The 23,956-nt window shown below is 43.2% G+C and overlaps 1 non-coding gene across 1 annotated transcript; it reads right to left on the reverse strand.

Moving 5' to 3' along the window:
* Positions 1-21,651: 21,651 nt before the first annotated feature.
* On the reverse strand, positions 21,652-23,463 carry LOC149251149 (18S ribosomal RNA). The gene has a single exon (XR_016267671.1). It is a non-coding gene; the product is annotated as an 18S ribosomal RNA (ribosomal RNA).
* Positions 23,464-23,956: the final 493 nt, after the last annotated feature.

Consider the following 23,956-nt stretch of genomic DNA (forward strand, 5'->3'; position numbering starts at 1 on the left):
ACAGTAGTAAAAATTGAGTACAAGGTGTAGCGAAACAAGTCCTGCACTATTATTTCTTTTTACTACTGGCTTAGTATAAGATGAGTATGATTTTGACAAACATAAGTAAAACAAGAACAGAGTTTGGAGAAAACTTGTTATTTCATCAGACAGCACAGGAATTCTGCATCAGCACATGGAGCATCATCCAGACATCAAATATTTCAGGAAATCACTGAGCTCATCCAACCCTTTGTATTAGATAATTCTGAAAGTGTACAGTACATTTGTCTCATAGAGAAAATGACCAACCCCTTATGAGTTACTCAGGGGAGTATATATACAAAATTTACATCAAAAATATCAGCGAATGAGTTAATATCTCATTTATGATATGCTAATCTCTGGAATGCAGTAGCTGAAGGAGTGAATGCTGCAGTAATTCCTTAATGCCTCAGCTGTTAAAATAGTCAGAAGATATTTGGACTTTATGGCTGTTAGAGTCGGCTGGAGATGTACTGTCTGAAACTTGGATAGCTGTCATTGTCTATGTGATGAGTCACTTTTTTAGCTGCTTTAACTGCTAACATTTGTCATGTTATTTGTCTTGTAGTGACCTGGAGCTGGCAGTGGCCGAATGACTGAAGTTACCGTGGCAAAATCTGAAGCATAAATTGCCACCAATCCTCCTTAGGCATTTGATGTCTGCGCATATTTATCAATGTTTCCTCGGCCTCTGTATGTCTATAAAGATTGGGAGGGGTTTCAAACAGGTGATTTACTTCATTCTCAATGAAGAACAGGCCTCCACGTTTGTCATATAAGCTCTGTCCTGTGGGAGGCCCTGCTTGTTCAGATGAACTACCAGATGCAATAATCTGATTTTCAATAGTGGTTTCCATTCTGTTGGCCATTTGATCTGGAGAGATTAGTTTTCCTGCACCACTTAGTAAGCTGGGCAGGCCTTTTGCTTGTAGCACTCCCATTTTAACTTTGTATTCCTCCACATCTGCTTGCATCTCATAGTACTTCCTCTCCACTGTTTGTATATAGTTCCTGAGAGTTAGTACCTTCTTGGCAGAGAGGACAGCCTTTGTTCTGTTGGGAATGCCTATAGCTGCCAATTCCTCCCTTTCATGCCTGTTCAGGAAGTCTATCATTCTGTTTGCCTGCTCTGCTCTGTTCCCTAGCACTGTCTTGGCCTTTTGAATTTCTGCTTGAGCTTAGCCCATTAAATCCATCTGCTCATGCATTATTTTTATTGACCTCCATTGCTGTTTGATGGATTGGGCAATTTTGGCCCATAGGATTCTCTTTATGTCGGCCATAGCAGTCTCCAGATTCAGCTCTTTCTCTAAGGCCTTTATCTTTTCTTTTTGGGCCTTTATTTCTCTGCCCTGTTCTGCTACAGTCACTTTGGACTTGTCATACTTGGCATCCAGTTCTGCCAACTTCTCCTTGGCCTTCTTTATTTCATCTGCCTGGAGCTCCATTGCTTTGACGGCCTTGGTCAATTCCTCTACACTTGGGCTGGCATCTGGAGCTGCTACTGTTTCTGCTGCTTCTGTTGTGGGGGCCATTGATGCCCCTGAAGTAGTTGTTGTTGTTGAAGTAGTTGGAGGAGCTTGGGAAGTGGATTCTGCCTATTTATCTTGTAATGCTCCTTCCAGCTCTCTCTCCAAATCCCTAATCCTCTGGTCTTGCTGCATTAGGAGGTCTAATTGGTCATCGACCTGTTTTTGCTTTTGAAGCTCTGCGGTTTGAGGGTGCTCTATGGGCTGCAGCTTCAACCTTTTCTTTAATGCATTCAGGTCATCATCTTTATTCTTCATAAGGGCCTTCACACCCTTTGGATCACTAGGATCATGTCCAAGATCAATGATGATGTCCTCCAAAGATTTTATTATGTTATCTTTGGCCAGGGAGGACATTCTCTCAAAATCCAACTGAGTGTTGGTATTTTTGAGTGACTCCTTTAGTTCATGGGCCATGGTTGCCCTCTCCACCAAATTTTCATACACCATTTCTCCAGTTTGTTTGTGGAGTTCTATTTCGTCCATGGGATGGATGTCTTTGGCCATGACCTCCACCCTTGTCTTCACAAAATCTGCAGCTGATGTAGGCTGAGGTTTTGTAGGTTTGAAATGACTAAGTATCATTTTTTCTTCTTTAATGTCATATATAGACATTAATCTCTCTTGCTGGGCTAGTGTAGCATCTATAAATTGCTTGTAGACCTCAGCCCTCAGCAGCTCATTTTGAGCCTTTATTTGTTTGAAAGAAGCCTTGGTGCTCTTGGGCTTCTTTCTTTGTTGGGAAGAAGAGGACACCTCCAAACCGAGCTGTAAAGTTTGCTCCTGCTGAAAGGAGATTGTACCTGTATGCTGACTGCCCTCCCTGTCTTTTCTTGCACTGTCCAAGACATCTTCAGTAATGTCTTCTACCTCTGGGGAGTCTGCTCTTTGCCTTTTGGCTTCTGGCTGGTGGGAGGATCCACTGAGAGGAGTGGACTCTTCTCTATCTCTTTTTGTCCCCCTTTCCTCATGTGCTGGGGTCTGTAAAATTGGAGCAGTTACTGGCTCAGTTTGTGGGGGTGGAATTTGCAGTGCTGGAGCTGCTGGTAGCTCAGTTTGTGGAAGGACAGTTTGCCCTTGCTGCTGTTCTTGTTGCTGCTCTTGCTGCTGCTCACCTAAAGGGGCAGAATTTTCTTTCATTATTTGTTCTTCTGCACCCATTATCCCTTTGACTTTATCTAACACTGGTGCTACTGTGGAAGATGCCTTTATTACTGGTGCAGTCCTTGAGGCTGAGGTCCCTTCTCCCACTGAATAAGGCGGTTTGAAAGGTACCTGCTACACATAGTCTAGGTCAATAGTTTTTCCAAGCTCCTTCACATTCTTTAGCATTGTCTCTTCCTCAGTTAGATTTTCAACTAGAGTATCCATCTGCCATTCTTGCAGGTTGGCATATTTTTCAATGTGTGGGTACTGGCAATGCTTAATGCCTATAAGCCTATACTTGTTTCTCCTAGCAGTGATGAAACCTTCAGGGTCATAATGGACCCACCGAAAACTATAGGACAGCTTGTATTTATCCTTAAGGATTAGGTCTGCATCTTCCCACCCTTCTTTCTTATTCATGATGAAGGGGCCCAACTAGTGTTTGAACTTGAGGTGGGCCTTCTTTTTGGCGCTGTGGAAATGGGTGAAGTCGGACTGAATCAACTGCCTGTAATACTCCAAGGCAAATAACCTCATAGGTACATATTTTGGGAGCCTGTATGGACAGGGCTCATATCCATAGATCCTAATGACAGTATGGTTCTCATATAGGTACCAGTCACCTATTTTATATTTTTTGGAAAGCTGCAGAGCTTTCTTTATCTCATTTGATATTCTGGGAGGAGGGGACCTCATCAACAGGTAAGAGACCGGGTATACAAATTGGTCAACAAATTCACAGTAGGTATAGGGTGAATTTGTGACTTTGTGATAGACAGAGGTCCAGAAGATGACAGATCTTCTTTCCCCTCTGTGATCCAGCTTTTTGATGTAGCATGGGAAGGCTTCAGAATGATAGTACATGAACAGGTGGTAAATATAGGCCGAGTACTTGAAGACCCCCTGTCTGTCCACTCTGCTCAACTGATCATGAATCTTGTTAGCTATGAACTTAGCAAAGTTATATTTGTGGGCAGGGGGTTGGCGTGGGCTATAAGCAGATAGCAATACCAGCATTGTTTTATCCACATGCTCATTGTTTTTGTATCCTAACACATAGGCAATCATGTCCAGTAAAAGCCTACCTACATCATTGAAATGGACATCCAGGTAGGGAGGTGGCCCTGTAGGCTGGCACTCAGGTCTCATGAATGTCCTGGTGACCTTTTGAATCTCCTCACTGGTCATCTTGGCACCAGTGTCCAGCAAATAGTTCATGGAAAATGGGATTATCAACTCTGTCTGATCAAAATGTAACATTTTGTTGATGGACTCAGCATTAATGTAGAAAAGGATCCTCCCAGATGGAGTGCTAATAGCTCTGTGCTGCACATCATAGTTTTTCAACACATAGGTGAATGATTTCAGGGAAGACATTTACAGCTGGGAGACAATAGTATGGTAGGTTTGACTCCCATATCCCATGTGTACCATGACCATCCTTATAGTCCTCTCTTAATTGACAGAAGGTCTGCAAGAAGTCCCTATTACCCTCAAAGTCTTCAATAAGATAGTCCTTGTCAGCAAATGCCAAGGCCTCCAGCTCTTTATTTGGTGGATTTAATGGAGCTACACTAAGGGATGAGGATGCAGAAGCAGCCATTGTAAAACTTGATTTTGAAATAAGGTGATGGCAATGTTTGCAAAGTTCTTTAAGAGCTTAAGTAATAGGCCAAATGTAGACCAAGTCTGAAGTGTTTTTCTCAGTGGAAAATGCAAGCTGGTTTCTGTAGTTTGTTGCAAATTCACAGGGATGTGAATTGCTAAGGGTAAGTTGCAGAGGGTATGAGGTTTCCTTTGGTAGAAATTGCAGCTGGCCTGTACTCGGCAAAAGGGAACAATGCCGAGCACCTCGAGGACAATTTTATGGTTCTGGCCCGCGGAACGACTGTTTTAATGTCAATTTTTAGTTCTGGGGGCAATGCAAGTTACTTTAGCTGACTCTTAGTTAGCAGACAGAGCTAGACTGTGGATTTTGACCAGTCTTCAATGGTGAATTTACAGAGAAATGGAATGCATGGGCAAAATGGGGAAATCTGGTGAAATACCTGGAAAAACGTTTGACAGGCCTGCAGGCCGAACTGTGCAGGCTCAATGTAGCTGAATTCTTGACTTGTAGCGGTCTGAATCTTGAATTTGATGGCTGGAAATGAATTTTCACGGCAGCTGGTTGACAACGACTACGTCGTTTGTGCGTGAAAATGACCGCAAATGGCTAATTTGGTCGTTTATAAAGACAAATTTGGAAAAAACATGCTATTGGCGCTTTTCCGCCGATGACGTCAGCATGACGTCATGGTGGGGCCCGCGTACGGAGGTGATGTGGCTGCTGAGGTGTAGGCCAGGGTGGCAGGACACAGTGGCGGGTAGATGCGGTGGCAGGGCTACGTGGAGGGCCACGGGATGCGGGGGCGGGCGGAAGCGACATGACGTCAGGCTGACGTGAGGGTGACGTGCGCCGGATGGGTGGTAATGGGGAGGCGGTAAGCGGGTTCCCCGCACCACCTTTGGGCCAAAGGCGTTATCGGGGAGGGGGCTCCGAACAACCCCGCCGCTTGCCACGCGTCCCTGTACGGGGCGGAAAACCATTTTCCCCGGACGCTAAAGGTCGGCAGATCCGAGCCCAAGAATACCCGCCCACCGTTAGATCATGGGTGGCGGAAGATCGACGGCTGGCGGGCCCTCCGACGGATCGTGCAAGTTGGGGGGACCCGCTGGCCTATTAAATATTCAATTTAATATTCTTAGGCGGAAAACTTTAGAGTTAAGGGTTTTTGCGAGTTTTTTCGGGGTAAGGGTCAATCCGAAAGGGGAAAAATGGTTAGAAGGTGGTTTTGAGCAAAGAAAAGGGGTTCTTGTGAAATTTACAGGGTAGAGGTGAGGTAATGGGTTAGGGGGAGGCTGTCACTCCAACCTAAGGTCAGAGCAATCCCATGACAGGGTTGACCATAGTCCATGATGGACTAATGTCTCCCTTGACAACTTATTTGGCTATAGTGCTAAAGGGAGGATATGTATCTAATGCTGGGATTTATACACCATAGTGTTATTATAGTAGGGAAAGGGGACCATAGGGGACTTAGATAATAGAGTTAGGGGTTAATATGGATAGAAGAGGTGAATGAGGAGTGAAATGACCAGGTTTATTTGAAAACCACTTAGCTGTAGGTGTAGATCAAAATGAAAAGATTTTTACATAGGAAATGTGGCTTTTAAATGCATAAGCACCAGTATAAAACCTCAAACTTTTTCATGAATCTTGGCTGCTCAAGGGATGTTAGTAAATGGATGTCAAAAAGGGGACAATGGGAAGTTAGACATGCTCCTTTGCCTTGCTTTTCTTATCTTGACCAGCAAGATTCAATCTGAAATGAATACCACTTCTGCAACCCCATCTACTTACCCAGCTACTTTGCCTAGCATTTTTTGTTTCTTCTTGGAGGGTGCACTTGAACTTGCAGACCCTTATGTGCCTTTTCTTTTCATTGGCTTTTCTTTTGATCATCTATCTAAGACTACCCTTATTTCTTCCAAGGCCCCAGATTAAGCAGTTGGGAACCTTAATTCTTTACCTAACTACCTTTGTCTGCCAAGATTAAACTGTTTGGACATACTTCTTTCTCTAATCTACAACAAAAATTGAGACATGGCATGACCCACCTTAGGCTGTTGGATCACCCATTGAGAAGTATAACATCACTAATAAAATGCACATGTGTGCCTTTCATCATAATATGAGATCTTTGCCTTGCCAAAGTAGATCATACTGGCATTTCCCGAGCCAATCATGAAAAATGAAACCTATTGGTATAGGTAGCTAACAGTGGCTCCACTTGGGGATGGTTTTTCTTCTTGAAAGACCAAGAACAGCAGGTCAGAATTCCTTGGTCATTGATCTGTTTTTACCAAAACTTGTAAGTTCTCTTCTTATAGTTTCAAAATTTGGAGGCCACAACCTCTGTGGAATTTCTGAGACACTAAGCCCCCTTCTGCTTATTTACAGCAGCATTCTCAAAATGAACTATTTACATGCTGAAAAGAAAAGATATATACAGTTGTCTTATGTACAGAAGGGAAGACCCTGTTATGTGGATGAAAAGTGATCAAAATAGTGTTTCAACATCCTGCCATTTACAGGACCTTCACCTAGGTCGGTGACATCCAAATTCTCCAAAAAATAAGTGTTATTTCCTTGTAATGCTTGAATGACAAAAGCACCTGTCCAAAGGGAATCAAATTTTCCATGTTTTCCTTTATCTTCTCTTCTTGAATCCCACTTGAGCACCTTGTTCCCTATGAAAAAGTCTTCAGCTTTGGTTTTTCTGTCAAAGGCTTTCTTCAGCTTCTCTTGAAGGATTTGGACTCTGTTATACACTTGATCTCTAGTTTGCTGCAGACATATGATTTGATTCACCCTCCTTTGCATATCATTGGGCTCAGCTTCACTCTCTTGCAGTAGTTTCATGACAGGAACCCCTAGTGAAGAAGGAAATTTGGCTTCTAGTCCATAGACTAACTCATATGGGCTGACCCCAATGGACCTCTTGGTTGTTAGCCTATCTGCCCATAAGGCATTCACTAGTTTCTTATGCCAATTCTTCTTGTTTTCTTCCAACATTTTCTTTATGATGTTCACTAGGCTTTTATTTGATGATTCAGCTAGGCCATTCCCTTGGGGGTAGTAAGCAGTGGAGTGGCCCAAAGTAATCTGAAATTTGTGGCAGAAGTTGACCATCTTCTTGGATCTGAAAGCAGCAGCATTGTCTGTTATTATCTTGTTGGGGCAGCCAAATCTAGATAGTATGTTATTCTCCAAGAACTGAATAATTGTTGAATCATTTGCCTGTCTACATGGAATGGCCTCAACCCATTTGGTAAAGTAGTCTGTGGCTGTGAGGATCCATCTATGTTGGCCTGAAGATGAGGGATGAATTTCTCCAATGAAATCCAAGCCCCATTGCTGAAAAGGTCTTTCTGTTGCAATAGGCCTCAATGGAAGTGGCAACAACTTTCTTTTTCCCTCAAATATTTGACATTTATGGCATGAGGTAGTAAAATTCTTAACATCAGAGAACAAAGTGGGCCAATAGTAACCAGCCCTGAGTATTTTATCCACAGTGGACTTCCAATACAAGTGTCCACCATAGTCACCTGCATGAAATTCTTCCTTGATCTTGTTAGTCTCATTTTCAATCAAGCAGTTCAATAAGATACCCTCATGGTTTTTCCAAAGCAAATTGCCATTCATAACACAGAATCTTGAGGCTTTCATTTTCACAAACCTACACTTAGTTCTGGACAGTCTTGGGGGAGCACACAGGTTTTGTAACACATAACAGATATCAGAATAGCAGGGGGATTGTTCAAAGGCTACATTGATCCTTGGAGTCACCAGCTCCGGTTCACTGTCCCGTTGATTGATGTCCAAGGCTTGGAAATTTGTTTCAGACATTAATTTGGCCAAGCCCTACCCTTTTATCAGTTTTGTAGGTTTTATTTCAATATCAAATTCCAAAATGTTGGCAATCCATTTTCCTCTTCTACCTTCCAAGTTCTCTTGAGTAAGTATGTCTTTCACAATTGGGCTTGGTACATAGGCTATAACATGGGAGTACAGGATGTAGATCCTAAAGTCTTTAATAGCTTTGACCAAGGCATATGCTTGCTTTTCCATGATCTGGTATCTCAAGGGTGCATCTCTAAGAGCTTTACTAAAGAAAGCAATGGGTTTCTCATTTCCTTGGTCATCTTTCTGTAATAAAACAGCGGCAATTGTGTGTTGGGAGGCAAAGGAAAATATGATAAATTCCCTATCAAATTGTGGATTTGTTAGAACTGGGGTTTGGGTGAGGGCCACCTTTATCCCTTCAAATGCTTGACTTGTTTCTACTGACCATTTTACCTTTGAATCCTTTTTAAGCATATTATTCAGTAACCTACTTAATTCGGCCATATTTGGGATAAATCTCCTTAGAAAGTTGATTTTCCCCAAGAAGGCTTGTAATTCCTTCACATTTCTTGGATGAGGCATTTGTAAGATGGCCTGGATTCGGTCTGGATCAATCCTAATTCCATCTTTAGAGATTATGTGACCTAACAGTTTACCTTCCTCCAAACCAAACAGGGATTTTTTAGGATTTAAGGAAATCCCATATTTCCTACAAGTTATGAATATCTGTCTCAAATGTTTCAAATGTTCTTGGTCAGATTTGGAAAAAGGTGTGAGGTCATCTAGATAAATGACAAGGAAGTCATGAATCTCTTTGGCAAAAGCAATATCCATTGCCCTTTGGAATGTGGTCCCTGCATTTTTCAACCCAAAAGGCATTTTAACATATTTGAAGGTTCCCCATGGGGTTGTAAATGCTGTTTTGTCCTGATCATAAGGATGTACTAAGATCTGGTTGAAACCTGAGAATCCATCAAGTAGAGAAATTCCCGAGGCCCCCACTACTCTCTGCAAGATGTGATCCATCTTGGGTAAGGGGTAATTATCTTTCAAGAATACTTGATTTAAGTTCCTTAGATCAACACAAAGCCTTATTTCACCAGTTTTCTTTCTTGTAGGGACTAAGTTTGAAATCCAATCAGAGAATCTGATTGGTGCTATGATACCTACCTTAAACATTTTCTGTACTTCTTGTTCCATTGCTGGGAGAAGCATAGGATTGATTCTCCTAAGTTTTTGTTTAAAGGGTTTTTGATCTGGTTTGAGAGGGATGGTGTGTTGAATTACAGAGGTGTCATAGGATTTTAAATCCTCATAACTCCAGGCAAAGACATCCTGGAACTCCTTAAAAAGGTCAATGTATTTAGGCTTTTGATCAGGGGGTAAAGCAACAGACAGCTTTATGATTTTGGGTTGTTCAGCAGTCCCAATGTTGCACTCTTCTATGGCAGTGTTGAGGGGCTGCATTTTTGGTTTGCTGGGAACATCATTGGAATCAAAAATGTCTTCTAGAGGGGCTAAGCCAGTGGGAAGAAAATTGTCCTTCAATTGTATAACTTCAGCTTCATCATCAACTGTCTCTTCACAATCAATTTGTTGAATTTCTAGTATGTTGTCTTTGTTAAAAATTGTAGGATGTAGCATTTGGTTAGCTGTTTTAGGTGATATTGCTTTGTTATTCTGTTGATCCTGTATTTGTGATTGACTTGCTCTATCATTGTCAATACTTAGTCCTGAAAATTCTTGCTGCAAAGTCAAGAAGTTGTTTATTCGCATGTCATCATCAAACACTTGCCAATCCTTAACATTGTTTGGGACAGATGGTCTGTGTTTTATCTCAGATATAAAGCAGTGGTGGGGCTCAAAAGGTAGCTTGCAGGTACTTGCAAATCTGGCCAAGCTATGAGCATGAAGGTTCTGAGTCCTAGGAATTTTGGTAATCTGAAATTCAGTAAACGAATTTAATAATTCAGCTGCAGCAGACCTATAGGACCTCAGTCTTTTGTCATTGGTGACAAAATTACCCTTGACTTGTTGGATAACTAGGTCTGAATCTCCTAGGATTGAAACTTTTATAGCTTGTAGGGACTTTACTAGCTTGAGACCTAGTAAAAGAGCCTCATAGTCAGCCATGTTGTTAGTGCATCTGAAGTTCAATCTATAAGCTCTGCCCTCTGCATGATTGTTTTGTTTATTATGTATCCAGACTCCAGCTCCTGCCCCTAACTTGTTGACTGACCCATCAAACTCCATGACCCATAGGATCTGTTGGTCTAGGGGAGATTTAATAACTTCTCTATGATCTGGGATGGTGAGTTGAAGTTCTGGTTTTTTATTTGGTTTGTTTTTTGGAACAGTCTCATCACTTGATTGGATCAGCTTTATATCTAGAGCAGCAGCTTGTTCATTAGAGTCCTGATCTTGTTTGAGTGTGTTGGTTTCATCATTATTTTTGAAACCTGACTTATCATTGAAGAGAATGTATGAATCTATATCAGAATGGACAGCATATATGGGAAAGTTTTGAGGTTTTTCTTCACTGCTGACCATGTATTTCATGAGTGACTCTCTATATAACCTCTTGGGTTGACCAAAGAATGTGATTGTGGCATATGACATGTCTAACTGTAAGGAACCTTGGAGTTTAGCCCCCCATGATCTTGATAACAGCATCCCATACTTGGGTGGGATATCAGCAACTACAACATCCATTAGGATTGTTTTGTTTGGGTATTGGACAAGGGATACACACAAGTCTTTTATCAAGCCTAAACATTTGACTTGGCTGGAGTCAAATGAGAATAGGTCCTTATATGGTCTTGTAATGTCTAGGTTGAGCCTCTCCATCACTGATTTAGGCATAAGGTTATGAGAAGCACCTGAATCAAACATTGCATTGTGTAGTATCTTGTCATGCACATGTAAACTAACATAGAAAGGTAACATCCCTGTGACAGCTATTTTTCCATCAACCTCTGGACCGAACAACAATTCTGGGGTGTCATCCAACACATTGACATTATCTTTACTATGAGTGAGTTGAAGGGATTTCTTGATCTGCTATTTGTAGATGTCATGTTTGGCTAATTCTGAGAGAGGAATGGCCACTTTCAGTTTGCCAATTGCAGCCTCCAAGTCAAAAGGTTTTTCAGTTTGAACCTTAGTGTGGTGGGCAGCAACCTTTTCTTTGTTCACTGCGTTTTCTTCTTGATCTTTGTCTTGATCTTGGGGCCTATGTTTGTCATTCATTTTTTGAGGATTATCAGTTGGTTTAGGCTGCAAAGAAGGTACAGCCAGTGGCTGTTGTGTTGAGGACATTTGTTCAGTAATCTCTTCCACAATTTCCTCTGTTGCAGGTGAATCAGTTATGTTGATTGGTTCAGTGACTATGGCCCTTTTAGGCTGCATCCTGTCCCTTGGTTTCTCAGGCTGTGTTATATTTACAGTTCTGCTCCTTAATTTGTAATGTTTATGAACTTCATAAACAGCTGTGTCATAGCCTTGTTTGAAGTCAAATGACTCACCTGATTTGGTTTGGAATTGTGGAATATCATCATCTTTGTGATCTTCTTGACTTAGGAAAACTTGATGCCCATCATTCAAACCCATCAGGTTGATGTAGGTGTCATCTTCTTGCTCATTTGAAGTAGATGTTTCAGCATAGTTTTCTTGAAATGGAGGTCTGGTTTCTGGATCAGCATTGGCCTTGCCAACGTTTGGGTTTGGATTTCTCTTAAAATTGGGATTCCTGATAGGGTTGTTTTGTGGTGCTTCCCATGATGCTTTTCTCTCAACTTATTCCACCCTATCACCTGCCTCTTCATACCATTAAGTATCGCATCAAGTTTTTGATCAAAGGCTGAAGGTTCTTCTTTGTATATGTTTCTCTTTTCTAGTCTTGCCCTGTTTCTTTTAGCAATCAGGTTTGCTTCCACTGTGACCGCAACCTTTTGGGCTTCTTGGAGAGTTTCAGGTGCCCTTTCCTTCAACTGATATGCCATGTCAGGATCAAATCCATCAGGGAATTTGTACAGGGCCAAATCAGGGGGAGGTCTTAAGTTTTGTGGTATTGCATTGTATACATTGTTGAATCTAGCACAATACTCTAGAACGGTCTCTTGAGGATCCCTCTTGATTGTGTCATATTCACCAAGTATGTGCAGGGGATCTTTCTTCTTCTCCCATCTGTTAGTAAAGGCTTGATAAAGCTCATCAGGGGTTGTGATGGTATTTGCAGCAAGTGATCTGAACCAGGTTCTAACATCACCTGTCAGACTTTGGACAAAAATTCTCATCCTCACACTGTCATCATCAATCTCGTAGTTTTCAGAGTGATCTTGCATCCTCTTAGCATGTTGTATGGCAGAGTAGGGGCCAGTGGAGTCAAAGTATGTGATCTTGGTTTGGTAATCTTGAGGCAAAGCTGCAGGATTGGCAGGCAACTTTAAGGGTGCATATCTGGCCATATTTACAGGGTTTAAAGGATTAACAGGGGTAGCTGGGATAATAGGAACAGTGGGTACCATAGGGGTAACAAGTAAGGGTGAACCTAGAGTGTGATTCAAGGGAATATGTGCAGTGGATGAAGATGTGATAGGAGGGCTTTGAGATGTGGATGGTGAACTAGGGGAGCTAGGAGTAGACTGGAAAAGTACCTTGATTGGAGTGGAAAGGTTGGGATAATGTGTATCTGGGGTCAAATCAGCAGGTTGTTCCTGCCTTTGCTGCCTCCTAATGTTTCTAGGGATAGTATTTGGATTATCAACAATGATGGGTGGATTAGGGTCAGGATTTGACCTAGTATGCCGTGAATTTTTCTTAGGAGCCGGCTTCTAACTGTTTTTTGAATTTTTTAGGAAAATTTTATATCTGCAAGGACTGGATAAGATTTTGGAACGGCTATATATATTTCAAAGCCAAGAAGATTGACTGAAGTAGCTCTTCCCTAAAGTTGTTAATGTAACACAGAAACAGTTTTGAAGGCTTCCTGACTGATTTACAGGATTGATCTATAGCTTTGGGAGATAGATAGTAATTGGAAAATCATAAATAGTCCCCAGTGGAGTCGCCATTTATGTTAACACCCAGGTTGTTCCCTATGACTCCCAAGGGAATATGGCTGGGGTAACCACTAACCAATCTTTGGATTACAGCTTCTAGCCAAACTGTGATCAGAGAGGGCTCTCTCTTTAATATTTATCTCTGTTTTGTACTGATTTTAGGCTAGCTATAAGTTCAGGTTTTTTTAAGGTTTTGGTTGGATGATAATTTCAGTCAAGGTGCTTATGCATTTTCCAAAGTGTTCTAGTCCATTGGGCTATGGAGTCAATGGTCCTTTAGTTATTTTGAGGTGCTGAGTGATTTGCTGTAGTGATGCTGCAGGGCCAGATTAGTGTCTGAGAACAACGTTTATAATAGTGATTAAGTGGAGTGTATCAGTTAATGCAAGGCAGTGAAGAATCTTGCAGTGAACTGCTAAAGAAACACAAGGGGAATATTGTCCTAGAAGCAATTAAGAATTTCTAGGTAGTATTCATACTTATCGAATCAATATAGACATGAGAAATTAAGAATTCATGTGCATACTAATCTTGAAGACAAACATTTACAGTAGTAAAAATTGAGTACAAGGTGTAGCGAAACAAGTCCTGCACTATTCTTTCTTTTTACTGCTAGCTTAGTATAAGATGAGTATGATTTTGACAAACATAAGTAAAACAAGAACAGAGTTTGGAGAAAACTTGTTATTTCATCAGACAGCACAGGAATTCTGCATCAGCGCATGGAGCATCATCCAGACATCAAATATTTCAGGAAATCACTGAGCTCATCCAGCCCTTTGTATTAGATAATTCTGAAAGTGTACAGTACATTTGTCTCATAGAGAAAATTACCAACCCCTTATGAGTTACTCAGGGGATTATATATACAAAATTTACATCAAAAATATCAGCGAATGAGTTAATATCTCATTTATGATATGCTAATCTCTAGAATGCAGTAGCTGAAGGAGTGAATGCTGTAGTAATTCCTTAATGCCTCAGCTGTTAAAATAGTCAGAAGATATTTGGACTTTATGGTTGTTAGAGTCGGCTGGAGATGTGCTGTCTGAAACTTGGATAGCTGTCATTGTCTATGTGATGAGTCACTTTTTTAGCTGCTTTAACTGTTGACATTTGTCATGTTATTTGTCTTGTAGTGACCTGGAGCTGGCAGTGGCCGAATGACTGAAGCTACCGTGGCAAAATCTGAAGCATAAATTGCCACCAATCCTCCTTAGGCATTTGATGTCTGCGCATCTTTATCAATGTTTCAGCGGCCTCTGTATGTCTATAAAGATTGGGAGGGGTTTCAAACTGGTGATTTACTTCATTCTCAATGAAGAACAGGCCTCCAAGTTTGTCATATAAGCTCTGTCCTGTGGGAGGCCCTACTTGTTCAGATGAACTGCCAGATGCAATAATCTGATTTTCAATAGTGGTTGCCATTCTGTTGGCCATTTGATTTGGAGAGATCAGTTTTCCTGCACGACTTAGTAAGCTGGGTAGGCCTTTTGCTTGCAGCACTCCCATTTTAACTTTGTATTCCTCCACATCTGCTTGCATCTCATAGTACTTCCTCTCCACTGTTTGTATATAGTTCCTGAGAGTTAGTACCTTCTTGGCAGAGAGGACAACCTCTGTTCTGTTGGGAATGCCTATAGCTGCCAATTCCTCCCTTTCATGTCTGTTCAGGAAGTCTATCATTCTGTTTGCCTGCTCTGCTCTGTTCCCTAGCACTGTCTTGGCCTTTTGAATTTCTGCTTGAGCTTGGCCCATTAAATCCATCTGCTCATGCATTATTTTTATTGACCTCCATTGCTGTTTGATGGATTGGGCAATTTTGGCCCATAGGATTCTCTTTATGTCGGCCATAGCAGTCTCCAGATTTAGCTCTTTCTCTAAGGCCTTTATCTTTTCTTTTTGGGCCTTTATTTCTCTGCCATGTTCTGCTACAGTCACTTTGGACTTGTCATACTTGGCATCCAGTTCTGCCAACTTCTCCTTGGCCTTCTTTATTTCATCTGCCTGGAGCTCCATTGCTTTGACGGCCTTGGTTAATTCCTCTACACTTGGGCTGGCATCTGGAGCTGCTGTTGTTCCTGCTGCTTCTGTTGTGGGGGCCACTGCTGCCCCTGAAGTTGCTGCTGTTGTTGAAGTAGTTGGAGGAGCTTGGGAAGTGGATTCTGCATGTTTATCTTGTAATGCTCCTTCCAGCTCTCTCTCCAAATCCCTGATCCTCTGGTCTTGCTGCATTAGGAGGTCTAATTGATCATCGACCTGTTTTTGCTTTTGAAGCTCTGCGGTTTGAGGGTGCTCTGTGGGTTGCAGCTTCAACCTTTTCTTTAATGCATTCAGGTCATCATCTTTCTTCTTCATAAGGGCCTTCACACCCTTTGGATCACTAGGATCATGTCCAAGATCAATGATGATGTCCTCCAAAGATTTTATTCTGTTATCTTTGGCCAGGGAGGACATTCTCTCAAAATCCAACTGAGTGTTGGTATTTTTGAGTGACTCCTTTAGTTCATGGGCCATGGTTTCCCTCTCCACCAAAGTTGCATACACCATTTCTCCAGTTTGTTTGTGGAGTTCTATTTGGTCCATGGGATGGATGTCTTTGGCCATGACCTCCACCCTTGTCTTCACAAAATCTGCAGCTGATGTAGGCTGAGGTTTTGTAGGTTTGAAATGACTAAGTATCATTTTTTCTTCTTTAATGTCATATACAGACATTAATCTCTCTTGCTGGGCTGGTGTAGCATCTATAAATTGCTTGTACACCTCAGCCCTCAGCAGCTCATTTTGAGCCTTTATTTGTTTGAAAGAAGCCTTGGTGCTCTTGGGCTTCTTTCTTTGTTGGGAAGAAGAGGACACCTCCAAACCGAGCTGTAAAGTTTGCTCCTGCTGAAAGGAGCTTGTACCTGTATGATGACTGCCCTCCCTGTCTTTTCTTGCACTGTCCAAGACATCTTCAGTAATGTCTTCTACCTCTGGGGAGTCTGCTCTTTGCCTTTTGGCTTCTAGCTGGTGGGAGGATCCACTGAGAAGAGTGGACTCTTCTCTATCTCTTTTTGTCCCCCTTTCCTCATGTGCTGGGGCCTGTAAAATTGGAGCAGTTACTGGCTCAGTTTGTGGGGGTGGAATTTGCAGTGCTGGAGCTACTGGTAGCTCAGTTTGTGGAAGGACAGTTTTCCCTTGCTGCTGTTCTTGTTGCTGCTCTTGCTGCTGCTCACCTAAAGGGGCAGACTTTTCTTTCATTGTTTGTTCTTCTGCACCCATTATCCCTTTGCCTTTATCTAACACTGGTGCTCCTGTGGAAGATGCCTTTATTACTGGTGCAGTCCTTGAGGCTGAGGTCCCTTCTCCCACTGAATAAGTCGGTCTGAAAGGTACCTGCTGCACATAGTCTAGGTCAATAGTTTTTTCAAGCTCCTTCACATTCTTTAGCATTGTCTCTTCCTCAGTTAGATTTTCAACTAGAGTATCCATCTGCCATTCTTGTAGGTTGGTATATTTTTCAATGTGTGGGTACTAGCAATGCTTAATGCCTATAAGCCTATACTTGTTTCTCCTAGCAGTGATGAAACCTTCAGGGTCATAATGGACCCACCGAAAACTATAGGACAGCTTGTATTTATCCTTAAGGATTAGGTCTACATCTTCCCACCCTTCTTTCTTATTCATGATGAAGGGGCCCAACTGGTGTTTGAACTTGAGGTGGGCCTTCTTTTTGGCGCTGTGGAAATGGGTGAGGTCGAACTGAATCAACTGCCTGTAATACTCCAAGGCAAATAACCTCATAGGTACATATTTTGGGAGCTTGTATGGACAGAGCTCACAGCCATAGATCCTAATGATAGTATGGTTCTCATATAGGTACCAGTCACCTATTTTATATTTTTTGGAAAGCTGCAGAGAATTCTTTATCTCATTTGATATTCTGGGAGGAGGGGACCTCATCAACAGGCAAGAGACCGGGTATACAAATTGGTCAACAAATTCACAGTAGGTATAGGGTGAATTTGTGACTTTGTGATAGATAGAGGTCCAGAAGATGACAGATCTTCTTTCCCCTCTGTGATCCAGCTTTTTGATGTAGCATGGGAAGGCATTAGAATGATAGTACATGAACAGGTGGTAAATATAGGCCGAGTACTTGAAGACCCCCGTCTGTCCACTCTGCTCAACTGATCATGAATCTTGTTAGCTATGAACTTAGCAAAGTTATATTTGCGGGCAGGGGGTTGGCATGGGCTGTAAGCAGATAGCAATACCAGCATTGTTTTATCCACATGCTCATTGTTTTTGTATCCTAACACATAGGCAATCATGTCCAGTAAAATCCTGCCTACATCATTGAAATGGACATCCAGGTAGGGAGGTGGCCCTGTAGGCTGGCACTCAGGTCTCATGAATGTCCTGGTGACCTTTTGAATCTCCTCACTGGTCATCTTGGCACCAGTGTCCGGCAAATAGTTCATGGAAAATGGGATTAGCAACTCTGTCTGATCAAAATGTAACATTTTGTTGATGGACTCAACATTAATGTAGAAAAGGATCCTCCCAGATGGAGTGCTAATAACTCTGTGCTGCACATCATAGTTTTCAGCACATAGGTGAATGATTTCAGGGAAGACATTTACAGCTAGGAGACAATAGTATGGTAGGTTTGACTCCCATATCCCATGTGTACCATGACCATCCTTATAGTCCTCTCTTAATTGACAGAAGGTCTGCAAGAAGTCCCTGTTACCCTCAAAGTCTTCAATAAGATAGTCCTTGTCAGCGAATTCCAAGGCCTCCGGCTCTTTATTTGGTGGATTTAATGGAGCTACACTAAGGGATGAGGATGCAGAAGCAGCCATTGTAAAACTTGATTTTGAAATAAGGTGATGGCAATGTTTGCAAAGTTCTTTAAGAGCTTAAGTAATAGGCCAAATGTAGACCAAGTCTGAAGTGTTTTTCTCAGTGGAAAATGCAAGCTGGTTTCTGTAGTTTGTTGCAAATTCACAGGGATATGAATTGCTAAGGGTAAGTTGCAGAGGGTATGAGGTTTCCTTTGGTAGAAATTGCAGCTGGCCTGTACTCGGCAAAAGGGAACAATGTCGAGCACCTCGAGGACAATTTTATGGTTCTGGCCCGCGGAACGACTGTTTTAATGTCAATTTTTAGTTCTGGGGGAAATGCAAGTTACTTTAGCTGACTCTTAGTTAGCAGACAGAGCTAGACTGTGGATTTTGACCAGTCTTCAATGGTGAATTTACAGAGAAATGGAATGCATGGGCAAAATGGGGAAATCTGGTGAAATACCTGGAAAATCGTTTGACAGGCCTGTGGGCCGAACTGTGCAGGCTCAATGTAGCTGAATTCTTGACTTGTAGCAGTCTGAATCTTGAATTTGATGGCTGGAAACGAATTTTTGCGGCAGCTGGTTGACAACGACTACGTCGTTTGTGCGTGAAAATGACCGCAAACGGCTAATTTGGTCGTTTATAAAGACAAATTTGGAAAATACATGCTATTGGCGCTTTTCCGCCGATGACGTCAGCATGACGTCATGGTGGGGCCCGGGTACGGAGGTGACGTGGCTGCTGAGGTGTAGCCAGGGTGGCAGGACACGGTGGTGGGTAGATGCGGTGGCAGGGCTACGTGGAGGACCGCGGGACGCGGGGGCGGGCGGAAGCGACATGACGTCAGGCTGACGTGAGGGTGATGTGCGCCGGATGGGTGGTAATGGGGAGGCGGTAAGCGGGTTCCCCGCACCACCTTTGGGCCAAAGGCGGTATCAGGAAGGGGGCTCCGAACAACCCCGCCGCCTACCATGCGTTGCTGTATGGGGCGGAAAACCATTTTCCCCGGACGCTAAAGGTCGGCAGATCCGGGCCCAAGAATACCCGCCCATCGTTAGATCATGGGTGGTGGAAGATCAACGGCTGGCGGGCCCTCCGACGGATCATGCAAGTTGGGGGGACCCGCTGGCCTATTAAATATTCAATTTAATATTCTTAGGCGGAAAACTTTAGAGTTAAGGGTTTTTGCGAGTTTTTTCAGGGTAAGGGTCAATCTGAAAGGGGAAAAATGGTTAGAAGGTGGTTTTGAGCAGAGAAAATGCGTTCTTGTGAAATTTACAGGGTAGAGGTGAGGTAATGGCTTAGGGGGAGGCTGTCACTCCAACCTGAGGTCAGAGAAATCCCATGACAGGGTTGACCATAGTCCATGATGGACTAATGTCTCCCTTGACAACTTATTTGGCTATAGTGCTAAAGGGAGGATATGTATCTAATGCTGGGATTTTTACACCATAGTGTTATTATAGTAGGGAAAGGGGACCATAGGGGACTTAGATAATAGAGTTAGGGGTTAATATGGATAGAAGAGGTGAATGAGGAGTGAAATGACCAGGTTTATTTGAAAACCACTTAGCTGTAGGAGTAGATCAAAATGAAAAGATTTTTACATAGGAAATGTGGCTTTTAAATGCATAAGCACCAGTATAAAACCTCAAACTTTTTCATGAATCTTGGCTGCTCAAGGGATGTTAGTAAATGGATGTGAAAAAGGGGACAATGGGAAGTTAGACATGCTCCTTTTCCTTGCTTTTCTTATCTTGACCCACAAGATTCAATCTGAAATGAATACCACTTCTGCAACCCCATCTACTTACCCAGCTACTTTGCCTAGCATTTTTTGTTTCTTTTTGGAGGGTGCACTTGAACTTGCAGACCCTTATGTGCCTTTTCTTTTCATTGGCTTTTCTTTTGATCATCTATCTAAGACTGCCCTTATTTCTTCCAAGGCCCCAGATTAAGCAGTTGGGAACCTTAATTCTTTACCTAACTACCTTTGTCTGCCAAGATTAAATTGTTTGGACATACTTCTTTCTCTAATCTACAACAAAAATTGAGACATGGCATGACCCAACTTAGGCTGTTGGATCACCCATTGAGAATTATAACATCACTAATAAAATGCACATGTGTGCCTTTCATCAGAATATGAGATCTTTGCCTTGCCAAAGTAGATCATATTGGAATTTCCCGAGCCAATCATGAAAAATGAAACCTATTGGTATAGGTAGCTAACAGATCCCAAGAAAAGAGAGAAGCTCAACAGCACGCAAAGTAGATGTCCGCTAACCAAAAAGAAATCAAACAAGGCACCCAATCAAAAAAGCGTCCCACCTCTTCACACCCTCCCACACGCATTCAGCACAACACCCTTTCTAGATTTACAACATATAGCAAACAACCAAGCAAATAAATCACAACCTAAAACTGACCAATAGAAAAGACAAGGGCCACGATGAGACCAGTGTCTAGAGCACGTCAATGAGACGCACACAACCCCCCAACCCAGCGGCACAATTCTTCAAATGACAAATAGACCACCGCCAATAACACAAATCCACACGCTCTTGCACCCCTCCGTGTACAAAACATCCAACAACCTTTCCAGCGAGAGAGTCAACGGGGGTCAAATAATCAAACTCCAAAGAGGAGTTGTCACGGGCCGACGCTCAACACTGGAGAAAGCCGCGGGCCACAAATACATCGATGCTGCAAGGCCACTAGAGAGAGGGACCTTCGTAAAGCGCACACCATGAAACAAAGAAATGACACAAGTCCCACAAAAAACCCACAATCCAAAGGGAGGAACAAAGACACGACCCACTACTTCTTTTTCCCTCAGAAAGGGAGTGGGTCACGAGAGGACGAGGAATTCGCTCGACGGCAAAGGCACGAGATAAGATTGCCACCCTCATGCCTGTCGGTGGGGAAAATTGTGATCTCGATGGAGCTTAGACTGAGGGATGGGTTTTTCATTACCTCGACACCCAACCCTTCCGCGAGGGCATGTCGAGGAATGGTCGGGAGGGACTAGGTTGGCCAGCCCAACGGGTTGAACCGCTCTTCATCCATCCCATACTTGACCACACCCCGACAATCTCTCCTCACGGAAGGTTTGAGCTACCAGGCGTGTGCAACCACTCCCTCAACCCAACCACCAGTGAAAAAGCTCACTCAAGCAACACATCAACCATCGCCGCATTTTCGAGAGAACCAACTATGGAAGTCCGCACCCTTGGCCCATGCCTTCCAACGAACAAAAGACTGAGCACCGCCGCTATGAACGAGTCCAAATTTATCCATCATATTTACTGAGCACCTCAACTCTGCAGCAACCATGCCCGGCCGAACAGATCGTCGGAAGGGCTCCCAAGAAACAAGCTTCCAAAACCCCTGCAGAAACACATTGGGGGGAAGAAAAACAAAGGATGGGTGGGACAAGCACAAGCATGGCTTGCAAGCACACACAAAAAAACAAGCGTAGTTACCTCGAGACAAGCAACCAACAATGTTCCCGCCAAACACCAAACCTGCTCCCCTAGAGACGCACCACAAAGTCCCACATTGCAATCAAAACCCAACCAACCCGAACCAAAAAAGAAAACCCCTGCTATCAATGATCCTACCGCAGGTTCACCTACGGTAACCTTGTTACGACTTCTCCTTCCTCTAAATGATAAGGTTCAATGAACTTCTCACGACGTCGACGGTGGCAAACCACCATCGTCGACGCAATCCGAACACTTCACTGGATCATTCAATCGGTAGGAGCAACGGGCGGTGTGTACAAAGTGAAGGGACGTAGTCAACACGAGTTGATGACACTTGGTTACTAGGAATTCCTCGTTGAAGACCAATAATTCCAATGGTCTATCCCCATCACGATGCAATTTGAGAAGATTTCCTGATCCTCTCGAACCAGGAATAAAAACTCGTTGGTTGCATCAGTGTAGTGTGCATGCGGCCCAGAACATCTAAGGGCATCACAGACCTATTATTGCCTCAAACTTCCATGGCCTAAACGGCTAGAGTCCCTCTAAGAAGCTGGCCGCGAAGGGGAACCTTCGCGTAGCTAGTTAGCAGGCTGAGGTCTCGTTCGTTATCGGAATTAACCAGACAAATCGCTCCACCAACTAAGAACGGCCATGCACCACCACCCATAGAATCAAGAAAGAGCTCTCAATCTGTCAATCCTTACTATGTCTGGACCTGGTAAGTTTCCCCGTGTTTAGTCAAATTAAGCCGCAGGCTCTACTCCTGGTGGTGCCCTTCCATCAATTCCTTTAAGTTTTAGCCTTGTGACCATACTCCCCCCGGAACCCAAACACTCTGATTTCTCAGAAGGTGCTAGCGGAGTCCTTAGAGCAACATCCGTCGATCCCTGGTCGGTGTTGTTTATGGTTGAGACTAGGACGGTATCTGATCGTCTTCGAGCCCCCAACTTTCGTTCTTGATTAATGAAAACATCCTTGGCAAATGCTTTCACAGTGGTCTATCTTTCATAAATCCAAGAATTTCACCTCTGACAATGAAATACGAATGCCCCCGACAGTCCCTATTAATCATTACTCTGGTCCTGAAGGCCAACACAATAGGACCAGACTCCTATCACGTTATTCCATGCTAATGTATTCAGAACATAAGCTTGCTTTGAGCACTCTAATTTTTTCAAAGTAACAGCACCGAAACCACAACCCAGCCAATTAAGGCCAGGAGCACGCCACCGACAAAAGGGACGGAAGGGCAGGTGCACACCGAGTAGGTGACCGACCCTTACAACCCAAGATCCAACTACGAGCTTTTTAACTGCAACAACTTAAATATACGCTATTGGAGCTGGAATTACCGCAGCTACTGGCACTAGACATGCCCTCCAATGGATCCTCATTAAGGGATTTAGATTATACTCATTCCAATTACCAGACTCGATGAGACCAATATTGTTATTTATTGTCACTACCTCCCCATGTCAGGATTGGGTAATTTGCACGCCTGCTGCCTTCCTTGGATGTGGTGGCCATTTCTCAGGCTCCCTCTCCGGAATCGAACCCTAATTCTCCATCACCCGTCACCACCATGGTAGGCCTCTATCCTACCATCAAAAGTTGATAGGGCAGAAATTTGAATGAAGCATCGCCAGCACAAGGGCTGTGCGATCCGTCGAGTTATCATGATTCACCGAACAAGCGGGCAAGCCCACGCCGACCTTTTATCTAAAAAATGCATCCCTTCCAAAGAGTTGGGACTTGCTGCACGTATTAGATCTAGAATTACTACGGTTATCCGAGAAGTATGGTACCATAAAAAAAACTATAATTGATTTAATGAGCCATCTGCAGTTTCACAGTCTGAATTAGTTCATACTTAGACATGCATGGCTTAATCTTTGAGACAAGCATATGACTATTGGCATGATCAACCAGGTAGCACCCTCCTGCTTCAAAGGGAATTCCGGGTGATCTCTTATCGAGAGCCAGCCTGAACACCCATCAAGTCAAAGAGACGTCAAAATATCATGTAAAACTTTTATGCCTTGCACCTCTTGCATCCCAAGAAGGAAGCACACGCAACATGCCAAGGACATGGCGAACAAATGGGCAGACCTGCCGAGCCACAATGCACCAAGGCCACTCTGAAGTTTGCAGCCACAGCCCAACCAACAAGAAAACGAGCGATCACTCACTGACTCCCTTAGAAATGCCTCCAAAGGCCTCCAAGCCCCGCACCGAGGGCACCTAGGAGTCCACCCGGATAGTAGCAACGATGGACCTCGATCACCTGATCGCCTGCAGCAGCCTTGATTAAAGGGAAACAAATGGAGAATGACCAACCACACAACCTGTATATTACAAATGAGCCACAACCCTCCCCGCCCCCGCACCAAGGCCACCTAGGAATCCACCCGTACAGCAGCAACGA

This window comes from Pinus tabuliformis, chromosome 7, assembly GCF_031772625.1.
Source record: "Pinus tabuliformis cultivar Carrire ecotype Pingquan chromosome 7, CPIR1, whole genome shotgun sequence".
Lineage (NCBI taxonomy): Eukaryota > Viridiplantae > Streptophyta > Pinopsida > Pinales > Pinaceae > Pinus > Pinus tabuliformis.